The sequence below is a fragment of the Cherax quadricarinatus genome, chromosome 90 (assembly GCF_038502225.1).
Source record: "Cherax quadricarinatus isolate ZL_2023a chromosome 90, ASM3850222v1, whole genome shotgun sequence".
NCBI classification, from domain to species: Eukaryota; Metazoa; Arthropoda; class Malacostraca; order Decapoda; family Parastacidae; genus Cherax; species Cherax quadricarinatus.
The window spans coordinates 211316-227500 of NC_091381.1; the positions used below are offsets into that span (position 1 = coordinate 211316).

A 16185-nucleotide genomic window follows, 5' to 3' on the forward strand; every position below is an offset into this window, starting at 1 on the left:
CCACCACCACCACCACCACCACCACCACCACCACCACCCCCCCCACCCCCACCACCCCCACCACCCCCACCCCCACCACCACCACCACCACCACCACCAACACCACCCCCCCCACCACCACCACCACCACCACCACCACCACCACCACCACCACCACCACCACCACCCCCACCCCCCCCCCCCCCACCCCCACCCCCACCCCCACCCCCACCCCCCCCACCACCCCCACCACCCCCCCCACCACCACCACCACCACCACCACCACCACCCCCACCACCACCACCACCACCACCACCACCACCACCACCACCACCACCACCACCACCACACCCCCCACCACCCCCCCCACCACCACCACCACCAACACCACCACCCCCACCACCACCACCACCACCACCACCACCATCCCCACCACCACCACCACCACCACCACCACCACCACCACCACCACCACCACCACCACCCCCACCACCACCACCACCCCCACCACCACCACCACCAACACCACCGCCCCCACCACCACCACCACCACCACCCCCACTACCACCACCACCACCACCACCACCACCACCACCACCACCACCACCACCACCAACCCCCCCACCACCACCACCACCAACACCACCACCCCCACCACCACCACCACCACCACCCCCACCACCACCACCACCACCACCACCCCCACCACCACCACCACCACCACCACCACCACCACCACCACCACCACCACCACCACCACCACCACCACCCGAACAACAAAAACACTAACTCCTTCCCTCTCCATCACTGAACGGTAGGGTTTTGGTTCAATTAATCAGGGTTACGTGACGAGAAACTTGGCATCCCCGTAGAGTGTATGGCAAGACGTGAGTGTCGGGCTCTCCTCTGTACCCATGAATCATCACTATCGAACGTCTTTCTGCAGAATGAGGAAAATGCACACTTACCTCACGCTTGAGCACCTGCTATTAGGGAATTCTGTTCTTCTGTGTGACCTTAAATATGTAATGCACCTGGTGTCTGTGTAGACTTTATTGGGATTTTATTATCAGCGAAGTGTCAGTGAAGAACCTGAAGGGAGGTGATAATTACTATGATGTCTGTGAATACCTACCAGAGACGTAATAATCACTGTGGTGTCTGTGAAGACCTTGAAAGGACGTAGTATTCACTGTGGTGTCTGTGAAGACCTTGAAGGGACGTAGTATTCTCTGTGGTGTCTGTGAAGGCCTTGAAGGGACGTTGTATTCACTGTGGTGTCTGTGAAGACTTTGAAGGGACGTAATATTCACTGTGGTGTCTGTAAAGACCTTGAAGGACGTAGTATTCACTGTGGAGTCTGTGAAGACCTTGAAGGACGTAGTATTCACTGTGGAGTCTGTGAAGACCTTGAAGGGACGTAGTATTCACTGTGGAGTCTGTGAAGACCTTGAAGGGACGTAGTATTCACTGTGGAGTCTGTGAAGACCTTGAAGGGACGTAGTATTCACTGTGGAATCTGTGAAGACTTCTGTGGTATATTAGGTGAATCTCTTATTGTAAAAGTTTTAAGAGTTTTAAGTCATTGTCATTTTCTTAAAATTTAAGAGATGTGATATTTTTAACAATTTACCTGACAGTTTATCTTAAATATTGTATGGTTGTATTTTTAACTGGTTTAAGGGTTTTTTATGCCATTCTGTTTTTGTTGTTATTTTGTTGTTAGGTGGTTCTTGGTGTACGAGCAATGAACGACCTTCACTCGAGTGTACGAGCAATGAACGACCTTCACTCGAGTGTACGAGCAATGAACGACCTTCACTCGAGTGTACGAGCAATGAACGACCTTCACTCGAGTGTACGAGCAATGAACGACCTTCACTCGAGTGTACGAGCAATGAACGACCTTCACTCGAGAGTACGAGCATTGAATGACCTTCACTCGAGTGTACGAGCAATGAACGACCTTCACTCGAGTGTACGAGCAATGAACGACCTTCACTCGAGTGTACGAGCAATGAATGACCTTCACTCGAGTGTACGAGCAATGAACGACCTTCACTCGAGTGTACGAGCAATTAACGACCTTGACTCGAGTGTACGAGCAATGAATGACCTTCACTCGAGTGTACGAGCAATGAATGACCTTGACTCGAGTGTACGAGCAATGAATGACCTTCACTCGAGTGTACGAGCAATGAACGACCTTCACTCGAGTGTACGAGCAATGAATGACCTTCAGTCGAGTGTACGAGCAATGAATGACCTTCACTCGAGTGTACGAGCAATGAATGACCTTCACTCGAGTGTACGAGCAATGAATGACCTTCACTCGAGTGTACGAGCAATGAATGACCTTGACTCGAGTGCACGAGCAATGAATGACCTTCACTCGAGTGTACGAGCAATGAATGACCTTCACTCGAGTGTACGAGCAATGAACGACCTTCACTCGAGTGTACGAGCAATGAATGACCTTGACTCGAGTGTACGAGCAATGAACGACCTTCACTCGAGTGTACGAGCAATGAATGACCTTCACTCGAGTGTACGAGCAATGAATGACCTTCACTCGAGTGTACGAGCAATGAACGACCTTGACTCGAGTGTACGAGCAATGAACGACCTTCACTCGAGTGTACGAGCAATGAACGACCTTCACTCGAGTGTACGAGCAATGAACGACCTTCACTCGAGTGTACGAGTAATGAATGACCTTTACTCGAGTGTACGAGCAATGAACGACCTTCACTCGAGTGTACGAGCAATGAATGACCTTGACTCGAGTGTACGAGCAATGAACGACCTTCACTCGAGTGTACGAGCAATGAATGACCTTCACTCGAGTGTACGAGCAATGAACGACCTTCACTCGAGTGTACGAGCAATGAACGACCTTCACTCGAGTGTACGAGCAATGAATGACCTTGACTCGAGTGTACGAGCAATGAATGACCTTGACTCGAGTGTACGAGCAATGAACGACCTTCACTCGAGTGTACGAGCAATGAACGACCTTCACTCGAGTGTACGAGCAATGAACGACCTTCACTCGAGTGTACGAGCAATGAACGACCTTCACTCGAGTGTACGAGCAATGAATGATCTTCACTCGAGTGTACGAGCAATGAACGACCTTCACTCGAGTGTACGAGCAATGAATGACCTTCACTCGAGTGTACGAGGAATAAACGACCTTGACTCGAGTGTACGAGCGTACTTCTACTACTGCTAATGTACTACTACTACTAATACTACTACTACTAATGTACTACTACTACTACTACTACCCTCAATACTACCGCCCCTTCTCTGGCCACCATCACTACAAAAGTTAACACTTCTGCTGTAGGTAATAGCCTACAGCTAAAGTTCAATAATAATACCAACATTGCTACCAACACCACCATTACAGGCAACACCAACATTACCACCAATATCAACTTCACCACTAATATCAACTTCACCACTAATATCAACTTCACCACCAATATCAACTTCACCACCAATATCAACTTCACCACTAATATCAACTTCACCACCAATATCAACATCACCACCAATATCAACATCACCACCAATATCAACATCACCACCAATATCAACTTCACCACCAATATCAACTTCACCACCAATATCAACTTCACCACTAATATCAACTTCACCACCAATATCAACTTCACCACCAATATCAACTTCACCACTAATATCAACTTCACCACTAATATCAACATCACCACCAATATCAACATCACCACCAATATCAACTTCACCACCAACATCAACATCACCACCAATATCAACATCACCACCAATATCAACATCACCAATATCACCACCAATATCAACATCACCAATATCACCACCAATATCAACATCACCAATATCACCACCAATATCAACATCACCAATATCACCACCAATATCAACATCACCAATATCAACATCACCAATATCACCACCAATATCAACATCACCAATATCACCACCAATATCAACATCACCACCAATATCAACATCACCACCAATATCAACATCACCACCAATATCAACATCACCACCAATATCAACATCACCACCAATATCAACTTCACCACCAATATCAACTTCACCACCAATATCAACATCACCACCAATATCAACATCACCACCAATATCAACATCACCACCAATATCAACATCACCACCAATATCAACATCACCACCAATATCAACTTCACCAATATCAACATCACCACCAATATCAACATCACCACCAATATCAACATCACCACCAATATCAACATCACCACCAATATCAACATCACCACCAATATCAACATCACCACCAATATCAACATCACCACCAATAACATCACTTCACCACTGTAAATAGATCATAAAATCCTACTGTCGACAATAAAGAAAATGTCTTCCAGAACAAGCTTATATCCCTGGATGAAACTTTAAACTCATGACCCAATAAAGGTAAACACAAGCGAAACGATGACCCAATAAAACTTGTTCTGTAACCTGTTATTTTCATCACCAAGTGTAAATGAAAGTTCTATGCGTCGTTCTAAGTTCAATTACATAATAAAACTATCACGAACTGCTTGTTTACAAACAGGTGTGGGAAAAGAGGAAAGGGAAGAGGATTGAAAGGGAGAGTTTTGATGAGAGGATGGAAGAGAAAGTAGAGATAAGGGTAGATTAAGGAGTGGTGAAGGGAGAGAAAAGAAGGGGAGGTTCGTATGTTAGACACAACGTGTATATACACTCTCGGTGTATATACACAGTGTTAAATACACAGTGTTATGCATCTACAGACATATGTTTCAGTGTATATTCTCTTGGTACTGTGCTGTAGCCATCAGTTGCTAAAGTACACTTTAATGGTAGTGCACGGGTGGCCTACATTCCTACTGACCCTCGTACAATAGAGAATATGAAACTATTAAGTTTGATACGAGGAAGATGAGGGGGTTGATCAAACTCCTCGGATCAACAGGCCTCCCAGCTTCTAGGCCAGTCTCTGATGAGAGGAAGTACAAAAGGTTACCTATTAAAAATAGGTGGATCCAGGTCCAGATTCTGCCACCTGTGTTATTAACAGGTGGGTCTTGGTCCAGGTAACACCACCCGTGCTACTAACTGGTGGATCTTGGTGCAAGTAACACCACCTGTGATTCTAAAAGATTGGTCTTGGTACAAATAATACCACCTGTGCTACTAACAGGTGGATCGTGGTACAAAAAACACCACCTGTGCTATTAACAGGTGGATCTTGGTACAAATGATACCACCTGTGCTACCAACAGGTGGATCGTGGTACAAAAGACACCACTTGTGCTACTAACAGGTGGATCTTGGTACAAATAACACCACCTGTGCAACTAACAGGTGGGTCTTCGTACAAATGACACCACCTGTGCAACTAACAGGTGGGTCTTGGTACAAATGACACCACCTGTGCTACTAGCAGGTGGATCTTGGTACAAATAACACCACCTGTGCAACTAACAGGTTGATCTTGGTATAAATAACACCAACTGTGCTACTAACAGGTGGATCTTGGTACAAATGACATTACCTGCGCTACTGACAGGTGGATGTTGGTACAACTAACACCCCCTGTGCTACAATACTCCATCATTAGTTTACAGTGTACACCTCCAGCCATCAGCTTCCCTTTCAGCAATATCAATGATAACATGGTCCTTCATTGCCCCTAACTCTTCTCCAACACATTCTCCAACTCGCTCTTCCACTAATACCCGACTCATTATCTATATCCTCTCCATAACACTTCTCTCCCAGCCCCAACACACTCCCCATTCCTCCCAACGCTCCTCCATCCCTTCCTCAGTTCACTAACCCATCATTTAGACTACTTACCACACCTTTTTTTTGGTCTTCCCCCACCATCATCACCTTTATATTATCTCCATCGTTGCTCACCTTGTATGATAACTCCCTTCACTTCCCTTCCCTCACCATCTGTCCATTCTCCTGCCAAACAACATTCCCATTTTTTTCATCATCTTATTTTTTCTTCCCATTTTATCATCTTCATCATCCTCTTCTGTTGCCTCTTCCTCTCCCAACTCTTTCTTCTCACCATACTCATTTCTCCCCATTCTCTACTCTCTTGAGCCTCATATCTCCCCACCCTTTACTCTTCCTTGCCTCTCATCCCTTCATTCTCACCTTTCCCTACTCTCCTCTTCACATCCTCTTTTGTCTTCAAAATCCCAATCCTCTTGATTTATTTCACCTTCATTCTCTTCCCTCTGTATTCTCTTTTTTTTCCATCCTTCCTTACTCCTCTACTTTCACTCCCACCACCCACACACCACTACCGTCTTCCCCTCCTCCCGATCCCATCCCAAGACCTTGCACATCCATCAGGGAGGAGTCTGTACACCTAGCCACCTGGTCCCATCTACGTCTGGCTGGCCTGATTTGACTAGTCTTTGTTCACTAGGGGTGGCCAGATCTAATCTGGCCATGTCTGGTCATTATTAGTCAGATCAGGTCAGTATTGCAAAGTTTGGTCAGAGTTGGTTAGTTCTGGTCAGCACTGTTCGATTAAGGTCACTGTTGATGAGATTTAGTTAACATTGGTTAGTTCTGGTCGGCACTGTTTAATTATGGTCATTGCCGAAGAGAGCTGATCAGCACTGGTCAGATCTATACAGTACTGGTCAGTATTGACCATTACTGGTGAGGTCTGGTCAGTATTGCTTAGTTTTGCCAGTAATAGTCAATTCTGGCTAGAATTTGTTAGTTCTGGTCAGACCTTGTCTGTTTTGGCAAATATTTATCAAGGTTTAGTTCTGGCCAGTACTCGTCTGTTCTGGTCAGCTACTGCGAGGTCTGGTTAGTACTGATCATTTCCCTCAGCACTGCACAGTTCTTTCAGAACTCATCAGTTCTTGTTAATACTGCTGAAGGTCTGCTTAGTATTGATGAGGTCAAGTCTGTACTAGCCAGACTTGGCCAGTACTTGTGAAGTCTGCTCAGGTGATGTTTCCTTACATATTGAAGTCTTTCAGTATAGTTTGAGGTTAATAAAGTTGCCTTTAACAAGCACACTGCAACTGAGTTGTAATGCATTATTCTTAAAATATGGTACACTGGTGGAAAAATGGGAGTGCAGGAGCATAGATTGATAGAGAAATATTTTGAATAGCTCCTCAAAGCTCCATTTGTTCCCCACAACAGTGCCACCCCACCTCTTTATACCTTCTCTTCTTATTACATGCAACCCTGTTGGGAATATCATATTTGTTATAGAGTTATTGTTATCTTTTTGGTAGCCATTATGTCTGTTCACACTTCTGCTATTTCTTCATTACGTTTAGCACTCTACATCTTTATGGCATATTATAACTGCACTGTTACTAGCTGACAAGTAGGTTTCAGTATCGTGATTAAGTGAGAATAGATGAAGGTAGTGTGAGAAGTTGGTAGAAACTTTAGTGAGGAATCAGGGGCCAGAATTGGCAGCAAAGCTTTTATCCCTGTTACCTGAGGATTAAGTGAGGTATCAGAGGTGAGACTGTCTATGGAAGTGTTGCTCCCTGACACCTGTGCACTTGGTGGGTTCTTAGTGTTCAACTATGTCTTTACATTAGTTCAGTTTTTTTCTGGAGAATATAATTGAACCTGGCGTGTCAGTGCCTTACAAAATTCTCATGTATCCTGTCTTTCCCCACTCCTGTTATCCTCTCTTCTTTATCCCCCACTTCCATTAACTTTCCGATGCAGAAAAGGAGAAAAGGGGAGGGAGGAGTGAGGGGTATTAGTTTAAGGAGTAGATATCCTTGTTGGGGAGAATAACGGGAGGATCTAGAGGTGGGATGGCCTGGGGCACAACACCTGCCCTCCTGGGGTTGGCCTGTGCTGCTCTAAATGTCATGACTTGCTCCTGGCCTTATAAGGGGGGAGGGAATAGTGGATAGGATAAAGCATAGTGAAGGTGTGTGGGATATCCGCTGACTCAGGGGATTACCAATAGACCCCTGGCTGTCTTCAAGAAGGCACTGGACAGGCACCTAAAGTCAATACCTGACCACCCGGGTTGTGGTTCGTACGTCAGTTTGTGTGGGGCCAGCAGTAACAGCTTGGTTGATCAGACCCTGATCCACCACAAGGCTTGGTCTCAGACCGAGCCGCGGGGGCGATGACCCCCGAAACCCTCTCCAGGTAAACTCAGTGTAATGTATATATTTCGTTGTTCATACAGTGGCGGTCATTTTACCAGAGACACTATATATGATGCCTAATCTATTGGCGTGATGTGAGTACTGATTTTAACGTCATGTCAGCACGCCGAGGTACCACGCTATCTAACGTAGCGCTGTTGTTCTTAATTTCCCCTACGTTTTATAGTTTAGAAAGAAAACTAATCATATCTAACCTAAACAAATTTTATAATATTTTTCTCCGTACAAGAAATGTACAGCAATTGACCCTAGAAATCGAGTAAGAAAATGTATAAAGCATAATGTAAAATGAAATATGGATTAGTCCACGACAACCCGTCCCTCACCAGCCTCTTCATTTTCCAGTGTTATTGCAGGACCTCAAATTCGCCACCAAATAAATTAATTAGTTTATTTTACTTTAGCCCAAAGTCCTCAGTATTTATGTATCGTTAACCAACGTTATCTGCATTACACAAACAGGAGACTTACATGTGGCTCCGCGGTCGGGTTAATTAAGTTTAATGCCTATCAACTAAAAGAGGGTCATTAAGGCTGCACGTCACCTGTATACAACCAGTCAAGAATATTTTGATTTTTAACATAGGATTAAGGTAAACTTCCATAGTATATACACTATTTGACATACACCTCTCGATGTATATAATGTTACCCTCAGCTGGGCGGTCCAGATGGTAGTAACAAGTTGAAGAGAAATTCTGTTGAGTGTAATGATGAGTTTTTAATATCATGAAGGCGGTAAATTGATTAATGTCAGGAAGGAACTTACAAACATATTTTTGAGTCAAGGCATGATAAAGACACAGTTATTCCTCTGAATAATAATAATTAATAATGATAATATAAAGAAGAAGAAGAGAGGAAGAAGAAAGAGGAAAATAACTAGAATGATAATAATTACAAGATAACTTTCTATTTCTCAGGCCACTGAGAAACATTCCCTCAGTAAGCCACGTGAAGCTGGTCACGTTTTTAATATTAAGAATAGCAAATCACTGTAACCTTACAATAATACAATCCAAACATAATACACAAAAGACAGTAAACCAATGTCAAAACAGAAAGAGAAAAATCACACTCTCTTTAATATCTTTAAACCATTGTTCCGGCTCACGTGAAAACAGTCTTTAATATTTAGAGTTATATGTCTGATCCAGTGAGACAGAATGTTAAATCTCGCAATAAGCGAATAAAGGATCGAGCCTGCAACCCTTCTTACCCCTATGATTCGCTTCTAATTCTCAGTACTGATATTTAATTTGCGTGCACTGATGTAGCTGGAGCCGCAGCCACCACGACACATAGTTACGGATATTGTTATTATTATTTTTAATTATTATTTATAGTATTATTATAATTATTATTAAGTTTATTCATTCTTTTCTAATAGGAATAATAAACTAATAATAATAATGAGACGACGAGGATGATTACGATACAGCAATTCGTGTGAAAACGTTCATTTTAGCACAGAAAAATTTAACAGGATAAGAGCTGATATCCTATTTCAGCTCATGTCAAAGCCCAGTCCTATCTTAAGTTTACTACTATGCCCAGGGATGCGACCAACAGTAGTTGACTGTACCTGTTTACTGCTAAGTGCACAGAGGCAGCAGATGCAAAGAAACATGCCCGACCTTTCCACCCTTGCAAGGGATCAAACCATGAGCCCTCGGTATGTGAATTGGACGCACTCTCAAATGGGCCACGAGACCAAGGATTATGATTACCGAGATGCCTGTAGGGACCTCAAGGAATATTTAGGAAAGTTTTATGATGCTAATAATTTAATGAGAATTTTAATTGATTACAATTATTTTAACTTGGCACGATAGTGTTTATTTGTGTTGAGTGTTTCTGTTCTTTGCTTTAATTGTTTATTAATTTTTACCAATGTTTTTATTGCGCGCGCGCGCGTGTGTGTGTGTGTGTTGTATTTATTATGACTAAAAGTACTGAGTGACCTACGCAGTCAAGGTGATCTAAAAATATCGCAGCAAACACTAGTTCTTTACGCTGCGGTAATACAAGAACGTTGCTCTGGACATTGCACCTTGTGTCGGGTGTGTGAGGTGAGGAAACTCCAAGAACTTGCTCGTCACATTAGACTAATGGCCAAAAGAAAAGAGCTGTATAACTGTGTTGATATAATTAGTAGTCTGGAGGACAGCGCTTCACCTGTGCCCTTCCCTCCCTTCTTCCTCCATCTCCCTTTACATTACCACTCCTCCTGATCTCATCCCTTCCCCCTCCCAGTATTACTCCCCTTATCCTAAGCTCTCGTTCGCTGCCCCCATGTCACTTCCGCTTCCCCTTGCATCTCCTCCTCCCTTCCAACTCCCCCTTCTTCAACTCCTCCCAGTCTTTATTTTCCCTTTATTTCTCAATATCCGTCATTGCTCGCCCCCTTGTGTTGCTGCACCTCCGCAGCACCTAGCGACGGAGCCTCCCACATAGCGGTATTGAACCTGGTGTCCTTGTGCTCACCCAAGCTTGTGAGGCAGGCTTCATATGGCCCTCTCGCCTACCACCCTCCTGTCAATGACTCAGACTGCCAAGCAAGTAACTTTATTTAGGCAAAGGTACACGTAAATACAATTATCATACATGTGTAAATTACCTACGATAACCCCCAAAAATGTCAAATGACATATTTCCACTGGGCTCCTTGTAATATCTTACTTAAACCTTAAAAGTTAAAACACCCAAGCAACTCATCTGTGTGTCAATCATTTACGTTAAAAAGAGATGTAATAGGAATAAGGCAAACTGAGTTATTTACATTAACACTAAAGAAATGATTAGTTTTGCATCTTTAAAATCTACTCGTAGAAGAGGTGTAGATGAACATAGCGCCATTATATCACTATATTTTGACACTGACGATATCAACTCAATCTCTCGAGGTTTAAGAATTCATGCACCACTAGAGATTACCCTTTCGGAAAGATAGGTAGTGGAGAGGAGGCAGCGAGATACCTAGATGCTGGTGAAGAGTCTTTGATCAAGGGAATAGGTGCTGACCTCTCTCTTCTTGCATCATACATGACTACCTCTCATCACATAGGGGTTACTTGGCTTCTTCTACATTACCTCTTCCCTTTGAAGATAAAAATTCTAATAATTATGGATCTTCTGTTGTCAGTCTATCGGTTTCCTGTTATCAGTCTTTATCCTGTTCATACTGTTGTCAGGTTATTCTAATAATAGTCTGCGTTTTCTATTCTCAGCCTCTACAATGATTTCAGTATGTTTGTTGCTGTCAGCCAGTGGCTTTTCCTAAGTCAGCCAGTGATATACCCGAAGTCAGCAAGTGATATACTCGTAACCAGCCAGTAACTTTCTTGTAGTCAGCCAATAACTTTCTCACAGTCAGCCAGTAACTTCTTCGTAGTCAGCCAGTAACTTTCTTGTAGTCAGCCAGTGGCTTACTAATAATCAGGTACCATAGACAGACGCATAATTAAGAGAATCGTACACAGTTTTATCATAGTAATTAATATGGATATGTCGCAATTATCTTTACGGAACATTGCTTCCTTCATTAAATTGATATCCAACTTACACGCCATCAGTGCAACAAAGAATATTGACTAAATTTGATTGCAAGAACGTAGACTGCAAGATAAAGAACCATCCTAGAAAAGTAGTACATAGCTTAAGATCAACTAACTGTTGTGTGGTATATGAACGAGTTTTCATTATTCACAATCCTGCAAAATCAGATCAATGTTAAGTTTATGGTGTTAAAGTATTTGCAGGCATTTTCTCCATTAATATCTTCAATATTTATGCTCCAGCTAATCAGTTTTAAATTGATGTTCTTTCAGATGTCAAATTTAACAAATTTGATAGCAACTTTAATAACTTAAATTCTTATATTATCAAAAGAATGATAGGATAATAATCCTTATTGAGTCCAGTATTCATAGCAACATACTTGATCTTCGCCTAAGTTTTTAAGTATCAACTATATGTAACTCTATCATAAATGATTACCTTTCTCACGCACAGACACATGCAGTCTCAGAGTAGCGTGAGAATGTCAATAGCTGCCACATTATCATGAGTTGAGTACACCTCAAAACTGTTGAATCATAATGTTGCTACAGGACTAAGCAACATTGCTCCGCACTTCACCTCGCCGCGTCCCACTATGTTGTAATAATCTATCATAAAATATTTTCAGCTTTCGCAGACACGTTGCGCTCATAAATGCTCTCTTGAGCTCACTGTATTAATCAGCCGCTCTGTTTGCTCATAAGCACACCTGAATTTTTGACGGCACCTTAGAACCAGGTCCTTTCGTCAGCCTCGTTAATACTACCAACCAATGTTCATATCAGCGAAGTCTCCACTTATAAGTTGTGCTTTGATAGCAGTAAATGGCTTTTGATCCGAAGAACTGAAACTACTCTGACTTACCATGGATGAGTCCTGACTAATTCCCATTCTGTGAGTGATCTTTGAAAACTACAGATATAGCGGTCTTCACTGAATATAAGAATAATCCCGATCTAGACTTTTAGGTCAATTTATAAAATTGAAAGTTTCTTTCTTTCGGCTTCTCCCGTTTCTGTCTTCCAGTAGTGGTAAATATAGTGCTTTTCTGTCTTTCATTATACAGTGGTGCACTTGTCAGTATTCTGAAATCCAGTTTTTGTTTATGTTTCAACTTGTAACATTAAATGTGAACTCTAAGCCACCAGAATACATCACATTGAATTCAAGGTAAGTTTTGAAGTTTTATATATATATATATATATATATATATATATATATATATATATATATATATATATATATATATATATATATATATATATATATATATATATTTATATATATATATATATATATATATATATATATGTAAGTGGAAATTAATTTAAAAAATGCAAAACATACCTTGGATTCAATGTGATGTATATGCCAAAAGCCGGCAGTATCTCACCAAGGAAGGGTGACCTAAAATGAGAAATGAAAGTTTTTCTCTTTAAATTTAGTAATGTATACAGGAGAAAAGGGTTACTAGGCCCTTGTTTCCGGCATTTTAGTCACCTCTTACAACACACAAGGCTTCCGGAGGAAGAATTCTGCTCCAGTTCCCTAAGGAAATGAGAGGAAGTAAAGAAGAACAAGAACTATTAAGAAAATAGAAGAAAAATCAGGTTTTTATATAGTATATATGTGTGTACATAGATGTGTAGTGTGACCTAAGTGTGAGTAGAAGTGTTTATATATATTAAAATCTCATAATGCTACATAAGACTAGCAATAGTTCCTATGTGACCTCCTGGATTATCATTATATTATTACTCTAAGACCTCAGTCTCACGTGTTCTTAAATTTTCTTCACATGGAGATTGACACTTTCCTCACGTTGGGACTGTTGTCACCTTCACTCACCTTCGTCACGTTACAGTTAGAAACCCTCATGTCCACATCCAGTTTTTACTCGGATAGTTCAATGTATTCAAGTTATCCTATTAGTTTCTTGCATTCAGATTTATTTTCTAATTTATTTTCATCATCAAACCGAATTATATTTTGATTCTATTTAAGAAATATATATATATATATATATATATATATATATATATATATATATATATATATATGTATATATATATATATATATGCAGAAAATTCGGAGTGTGGAAATTAGGAGGTTTGGAGTTAATAAAAGCATTAGTCAGAGGGCAGAAGAGGGGTTGTTGAGGTGGTTTGGTCATTTAGAGAGAATGGATCAAAGTAGAATGACATGGAAAGCATATAAATCTATAGGGGAAGGAAAGAGGGGTAGGGGTCGTCCTCGAAAGGGTTGGAAAGAGGGGGTAAAGGAGGTTTTGTGGGTGAGGGGCTTGGACTTCCAGCAAGCGTGCATGAGCGTGTTAGATAGGAGTGAATGGAGACGAATGATACTTGGGACCTGACGATCTGTTGGAGTGTGAGCAGGGTAATATTTAGTGAAGGGATTCAGGGAAACCGGTTATTTTCATATAGTCGGACTTGAGTCCTGGAAATGGGAAGTACAATGCCTGCACTTTAAAGGAGGGGTTTGGGATATTGGCAGTTTGGAGGGATATGTTGTGTATCTTTATACGTATATGCTTCTAAACTGTTGTATTCTGAGCACCTCTGCAAAAGCAGTGATAATGTGTGAGTGTGGTGAAAGTGTTGAATGATGATGAAAGTATTTTCTTTTTGGGGATTTTCTTTCTTTTTTTGGGGTCACCCTGCCTCGGTGGGAGACGACCGACTTGTTGAAAAATATATATATATATATATATATATATATATATATATATATATATATATATATATATATATATATATATATATATATATATATATATATATATATATATATATATATATATAATGTGTGTGTGTGTGTGTGTGTGTGTGTGTGTGTGTGTGTGTGTGTGTGTGTGTGTGTGTGTGTGTGTGTGTGTGTGTGTGTGTGTGTGTGTGTGTGTGTGTATACATTAAGAGAGTGTATAGACTTCCTGCCAGCTCCTTCTTTATCACAATCCCTACATCCTAAGGATTGCCTTCCCTCTCTCTCCATCCCTCCCCTGCCATCTAACACAAGTGGTGCAGCTGCTTTAACCTTCACCTTTATACATTGGGAATGCGACTTGTTTCCGCAAGTCACCTGTACTTATAGCAGTGATGGTTAAAGCAAGGATTGGGTGAGATAATGTAGGTAGGGATGGGACAGGAAAGATGGGGGGGGGGGATGAGGAAGGAATGCTTGGGTAAGTAAAGGTAAGGAAGGACAAGGATAGGGCAGGAGAGGCATGACCAGTGAGTCTTCCTCAGGGTGTGGCCGACACACTCCAAGAAACACCAAACTGGAACTTTCTAACTATAACATACGTATATCCGTGCTGTGTTGCTACACGACTCGCTATGATAGTTACATTGTTCACACACTCGCAGTGTGCTGCTACACGACTCGCTATGATAGTTACATTGCTCACAAACTCGCAGTGTGCTGCTACACTACTCGCTATGATAGTTACATTGCTCACACACTCGCAGTGTGCTGCTACCCAGTTATATATGACACTTGTAGTGTGAGAACAAAAACTAGCAACTTGTTCCAGTCATAATTCATCACCCAGGATGAGTTTCGTATGTAATTTGATGACATGTGTTAGTCTGAGCTGGACGATCGTTAAATATTCTAGAAGCTACAGAAACCTTAATATATTCCACCCTGACTTCAGCAGCTACGAGAGCTTCAGTGTTTCACTCTGGCTTCAGCAGTTACGAGAGCTTCAGTGTTTCACTCTGGCTTCAGCAGTTACGAGAGCTTCAGTGTTTCACTCTGGCTTCAGCAGTTACGAGAGCTTCAGTGTTTCACTCTGGCTTCAGCAGTTACGAGAGCTTCAAAGTGTTTCACTCTGGCTTCAGCAGTTACGAGAGCTTCAAAGTGTTTCACTCTGGCTTCAGCAGTTACGAGAGCTTCAAAGTGTTTCACTCTGGCTTCAGCAGCTACGAGAGCTTCAAAGTGTTTCACTCTGGCTTCAGCAGCTACGAGAGCTTCAAAGTGTTTCACTCTAGCTTCAGCAGCTACGAGAGCTTGAGTGTTTCACTCTAGCTTCAGCAGCTACGAGAGCTTCAAAGTGTTTCACTCTAGCTTCAGCAGCTACGAGAACTTCAGTGTTTCACTCTGGCTTCAGCAGCTACGAGAGCTTCAGTGTTTCACTCTGGCTTCAGCAGCTACGAGAGCTTCAGTGTTTCACTCTAGCTTCAGCAGCTACGAGAGCTTCAAAGTGTTTCACTCTGGCTTCAGCAGGCACGAGAGCTTCAAAGTGTTTCACTCTAGCTTCAACAGCTTCGAGAGCTTCAAAATGTTTCACTCTGGCTTCCGCAGCTACGAGAGCTTCAAAGTGTTTCACTCTGGCTTCAGCAGCTACGAGAGCTTAAGTGTTTCACTCTAGCTTCAGCAGCTACGAGAGCTTCAAAGTGTTTCACTCTGGCT

At 42.2% G+C, this 16185-nt stretch overlaps 1 protein-coding gene across 20 annotated transcripts in view; it reads left to right on the plus strand.

Moving 5' to 3' along the window:
* The window catches only part of Cda5 (Chitin deacetylase-like 5), a 339947-nt gene that overhangs the window by 1069 nt on the left and 322693 nt on the right, over nt 1-16185 (plus strand). The gene's annotated exons all lie outside the window — the stretch shown is intronic.